At 34.6% G+C, this 5,917-nt stretch overlaps 1 non-coding gene across 1 annotated transcript; it reads right to left on the bottom strand.

The window, feature by feature from the left end:
• Positions 1–2,695: 2,695 nt before the first annotated feature.
• Positions 2,696–2,779, bottom strand: TRNAQ-UUG (transfer RNA glutamine (anticodon UUG)). Its single transcript has one exon. It is a non-coding gene; the product is annotated as a tRNA-Gln (tRNA).
• Positions 2,780–5,917: the final 3,138 nt, after the last annotated feature.

Genomic DNA, 5,917 nt, shown 5'->3' with positions numbered 1-5,917 from the left:
GGTCAAAAGCATCTGACAAAATACAGCATCCTTTCTTTAGAAAAATACTCAAGAAAGTAGGGGTGGATGGATCATACCGCAAGATCATAAAGGCTATTTATGAAAGACCCACTGCTAATATCATCCTCAATGAAGAAAAATTGAGATATTTCCCCCTAAGGTCAAGAACACGACAAGGATGTCCACTGTGACCATTGTTATCCAACCTGGTATTGGGAGTCCTAGCCTCAGCATTCATACCACAGAAGGAACTAAAATATATCCAACTCAACAAGGAGGAAGTCAAACTTTCATTCTTTGCAGACAACATGATAGTCTGTTTGGAAAACCCAAAAGATTGTACCAAAAACTGCTACAGCTGATTCATGAATTCAAAGTGGCAGGATATAAAATCAATGCACAGAAATTGGTTGTATTTCTATAAACCAATAATGAAGCAGCAGAAACAGAAGTCTCTANGCGCGAGTGCAAGTACGGAGCTCCTTACTTCTCCGCCATCTTGCCCCCTTCAGAAGTCTCTACTTTTCAATAACCTATTTCCTTTACGTAGTATGAACATAACTAGCCAATTAAGTTCCCAAATAAAACCATTACTATAGACGTTTTCCATATCAGCTTAAATTCATGGCTTCAGAGCTTTCATCAAATAGTAACTTTCTCATTAGAAATATTCACTTAGGAAATCAGTTTTACTTATCCTTTTAGATTTATATGGTGGCTTATGCTTGAAAAGAGTTATATTCTTACAATACTCAATTTCAGATTTTCTCATCATTTATATACAAGTACAGAAAATTCAACTCCTTTAATTCATGTTATTTAATGATGTAAATATATATTCTCTGGCAGTAGCAATTTTTTTTTTTTTGGCAGTACTGACCAGTAGGAGAAAATAGATAAGCTTAACAAATTACTTTTGTTTTTGTCAAGTTTTTTGTTAACAAAGGACTTTAAATAAGAAAACCTAAAGGAAGTTTCTATAGCTCTCTTTGCAGAAAGAAATTTATTCTGAGTAAATAGGCTAATGGCTAATTTGCCTTACATGTAATAATATGAATGAGATGTTATACTACTTCTCTGTATTATCTGGAATGCCACAGTGAATTGGAGATGGAAAATAAATGTAACTTATGGGATCTTCACCCTTCAATTGGGTTCAACACACAGTTTGCTTTGAACAGTGGAAATATCAGCTATGACACAGAAGACCTGAACAGAATTAGCTCCTTGGGACTTGACTTCTTTGCTGTGCTTGGAGCCCTAAGACTATGCAGTGACTAGCCTAAACTAGACTGCTGGAAGACTTGGAGTCAAATAGAGGAGAACCAAGGAATTCTTGCTAAGGACTATGTAACTACCTAATAGTGAGGCCATCCTAAATCACATAGTCGCTTGCCCATCTTTCAGTTGACAGCGAACACAAGGGAGAATCCTATATTAGCTGACCTTGCAAGACCAGAAGCCCACCTATAGACTTATGAACTGGATAAAAAAAGTTTATATTGTTTGAAATTATGTTTTATTGCACAATAAAAAGTGAATGATACATTCACCAATGTAAGGTGAAAAATAATTTTTAAAGAGGACTAGGGCCAAATAATATACAACTATGAACTATGTAATTTGTCCATGGTTGCCCATGGGTTAAAAAATCTAGAAGTTTTCTACCTCAGGGAAAAAAAATTCTACTTAGTGATATAGAAAGTTTATTTTTTAATGTTTATTTATTTTTGAGAGAGACAGAGACAGAGCAGAGTGGGGAAGGGACAGAGAGAGAGGGAAACACAGATACTAAGCTGGCTTCAGGCTCTGAGCTATCTCCACAGAGCCCATCATGGGACTTGAACTCACAAACCATGACCTGAGCTGAAGTCATGCTTAACTGACTGAGTCACCCCCATTGAAAGTTTAAATCAAAGTGGCAAGTTTAATGTCTTGTGCCAAATAACTTCATTATATTATGTAACCAGGAAGTTTAACTGAAATCAAGCTAACTGGCAAATTCAGTTTTTTTGGCACTATTGAAATCATGAGGGATGGTGCTAAGAATTATGAATCTATTATGAAATAAAAATATTTTAGAATATTTGTCTTTACTAAATGCTCACATTTTTCCAGCTTTATTGCTATATAACTGACATAAAGCATTGTATAAATTTTAGGTGTACAATGAGTTGATTTAATACATGATAAATTGCAATACGAATACCACCATAGTGTTACCTAATAGTTCCATTACATCATATAATTACCTTTGTGTGTGTTGTGAGAACATTCACATTTTAAACATACTTCAGAGTAGCTATACTTGTACAATGAATTATATATAATATGCCATATCTTTTCTCTTTTCTCATCTACATTTTATTTCATTGTTTTTTATCACCTTATTTCTAACCTTTTTTAAAACTTTATATTTTATTATTTTTTTTTACAAATAGTTTATTGTCAAGTTGGTTTCCATATAACACCCAGTGCTCATCCCAACAAGTGCTCTCCTCCATGCCCATCTCCCCCACCTTATTTCTAACCTTAAACTAGTAATTGCGATTTAGGAACAAAACCAACAAAAATCACAAGAATTATTAAATGTAATTTTTGAAAGAGAAAGGAGTATGAGTGGGGGAGGGGCAGAGAGAGAGGGAGACACAGAATTCGAAGCAGGCTCCATCCAGGCTCCAAACTGTCAGCACAAAGCCCGACGTGGGACTCGAACCCACAACCCTGAGTTCATGACCTGAACCAAAGTCAGACACTCAACCGACTGAGCCATCCAGGCCCCCTACTTAAGTCTGTTCTTTAGGCAAGGAAATCATAAAGAGATTCTTACATTACTTCAAATTTATATTTCATAGAATGGACTTAATGTTATTTCCATTCCCTGTGAAATGAAAGAAAACAGTGATTTTTGAATTTTTCCAACACTGTGTTCTTGACCAGCTTCGATAACCTTAGGTGCCCTTCCTCCAGCAGGCAGCCAATGGAATATTTTCCAGGCAACTTGAACCTGACTACCATCTTTATTGTACATATGGCTCACCCAAAAAATTGAAACCTAGAAGAGCAAGCCATATTCGTTCATATATTAATTTTCTTCCATGCCACTGAAAACTGATCCAGTCAACTCACCCCTTCTGAATTTTTCAGCAGACATGAGACACTTAAGCTTCCTAAATTCCAAGACATGTGCTATGTTATATTAACAATTCCTTTGTGCCCTGCTAAAGATGCAGCATGGACTCAATATAAGAGTTTCTGATTCTTATCAATCTATGACTCAGGGTCAGTATGCAGATCATCTATCTTGGAGAATACTACTCCAGCTGTCTCAAAGAGTTCTTTTGGTGGTATCTCAGTTGGACTGGAGGTAGAGTGAGGAATAGAAAGAGAAAGAAAAATGCTTAGCATTCTTGATTCATATAAATAAATGGATAGACCTCCTGTTATGTCTTTAGCTTTCTCTGGGCTACGTTTGGGTGATGATTGCTTAACCAATTTACATACCGTTTAGTAAATCTTGGACAAATGTGAATTTTAAATTCCTGTTGGTTTAGCTACAAAAATTTCCACTTAATATTGTTCAGTGAAATTGCTAGCTCGCATTAAATGTTCAATAAATGTAGACACAATGATCACATTATTAGCAGTTGGAACTAAAAAAAGGAAAGAAAACATAATTTAAACTAGAATTCCTGATTTCTGTTTATGGATCTAGATTCTTGATCTTGGTCAAGTCAACAAACTTATACTTGTCTCATTTTATAGATATAAATACATATATACCATATATAACCTGTGTGGTAAACTGTTTCCTTCGGCTTATAAGTACCTATAATTCTACCTACTATTCAGTCAATATAAAATATTTTTTGAGTTTAATTAACTATAACTATATGCTCAAACAGAAGAGTAGAAATAGCTTTATTTTTACTTTCATCATCGCAAATGGTGATATAATCACTATATATGAATGCAGGCTTAAATCTCATGAAGACAATAATATGCTCTCAAGGGAATCTCAAGCATATTCATTCATCTTCTTTAGCTCTGAGTTGGTTGGACATAGAGAACCCACTTGGATACATATCAAAGAATATTTTCTTAACTTTGATTACCAAGCCTTAAATGTTTTATTCTAGAGCTGGGTATTGATATTTGTGGTACCACCATTCAAGAACCATGTTAGGAATTGAGACTAAGAAAAAAAATAAATAAATGAGATAAGCCACATTTCCATATTTCTCTCATTTAAATTAAAGAGTTTCATATATCTTCTAACAATATTTCATATGGAGTAAACCTTGACAATAGTTGTGCTTCTGTAGCCTTTGAAGTCAGAGGTAAAGCTGAAAGCAGAAATCCATTAACTTAAGCCTATTGCATTTCCAAAAAATGACACAATTAGAATTTTCCTAGGATTGCTGATCAAATGGAACCATAGTTGAATCTCTGAGACACACCTGAACTAAACATGTCAGATATTATGTTTATAGATGTTGGCTTTCAATATAACCTAAAGGGAAATGTCCGTATCTTTGTTATGTGACTCGATATCACTTATGAAAAAGCCATTTGTCCTCTTATTTTTTAATGTTTATTTTTGAGAGTGAGAGAGTGGGAAAGAGAGACAGATTGAGCAAGAGTGGAGGAGGGGCAGGGAGAGAAGGAGACACAGAATCCAAAGCAGACTCTAGGCTCCAAGCTGTCAGGACAGTGCCCGACATGGGTCTTGACCTGAGCTGAAGTCCAATGTTCAACTGACTGAGCCACCCAAGTACCCCTCATTTGTCTTCTTATTGTGCATATAAATTTAGAGCATTGTATCAAGAAATATGATCAGGTTTTCCTTAATTAATATGGAGTCCAAAAGTAAGACAATGATTCAAATAGACCCTAAGAAATAATGCATCCGGGGGCATCTGGGTGGCTCTGTTGGTTAAGCATCAGAGTCTAGATTTTGGTTCAGGTCATGATCTCATGATTTGTGGGTTTGAACTTAGCATTGGGCTCCTCANTTGGCCCCCTAAAAAAAAAAAAAAAGAAAGAAAAAGAAAAAGAAAAAAATAATGCATCTGTGTAAGAAATGCAAAGACCCACAGCCTATTAAAACAAAGAACAACAACTCTGGTCCACTTTTGTGATCTGTTCAAAAAGAAAAGGAGAGAGGCAGAAAAAGAAACCAAGAAACAGACTCTTAACTATAGAGAACAAACTGGTGGTTTGTGAAGGGAAAAGGTAAAGGAAATTAAGAGTATATTTACCATGATGAGCACTGAATAATATATAGAATTCTGACATTGCTGTATAGTGCACCTGAAACTAATAGAACACTGATCATTAACAATACTGGAATTAACATTCAAAAAACAATAAAATGTTTAAAATAAAATTAAAAAATTAAAAATTAAAATTAAAAATGATAAGTAAATACATTGTGCTACAACAACACAGTGGTATTACAACAAATGCAAAGTAACAAACTACAGTATATATAAAAACCTGGATAAGTCTCAAAGTTATTACACTAAGTACAAAATGCCAGCCTTACAAGGTTGCGTACTTTATAATTCCATGTATGTAATTAACCCTGGTTGCCAGGGTTGGGCAGGCAAGTGCCAGTACACAGAGATAATATGAAATAATTTTGGGGGTGTTGGAACTTATACTGCACTATGTGTTGGTGTTTGCATGAGTCTATACATATTTTTAAATTGACAGATCTGTATACAAAAAAAAAAAAAGCTAACTTTACCATATCAGAATTTAAAAACAAACAGCATTTCTAAGGAAAAATGTGTTCAGAGATCATTTTGAGAAGTGTACCCAAATAAAAATCAGACTTCCTACACTGTTTTATAAAAATTCTCCCCAAACAAAAATCAAAATACCATGAAATACACTTCTTATTAAGATTTAA

This window comes from Crocuta crocuta, unplaced genomic scaffold (genome assembly GCF_008692635.1).
Source record: "Crocuta crocuta isolate KB4526 unplaced genomic scaffold, BGI_CrCroc_1.0 scaffold742, whole genome shotgun sequence".
NCBI classification, from domain to species: domain Eukaryota; kingdom Metazoa; phylum Chordata; class Mammalia; order Carnivora; family Hyaenidae; genus Crocuta; species Crocuta crocuta.
The sequence above is the reverse complement of the archived record's forward strand: the minus strand, read 5'-3'. Positions and strand labels throughout refer to the sequence as shown.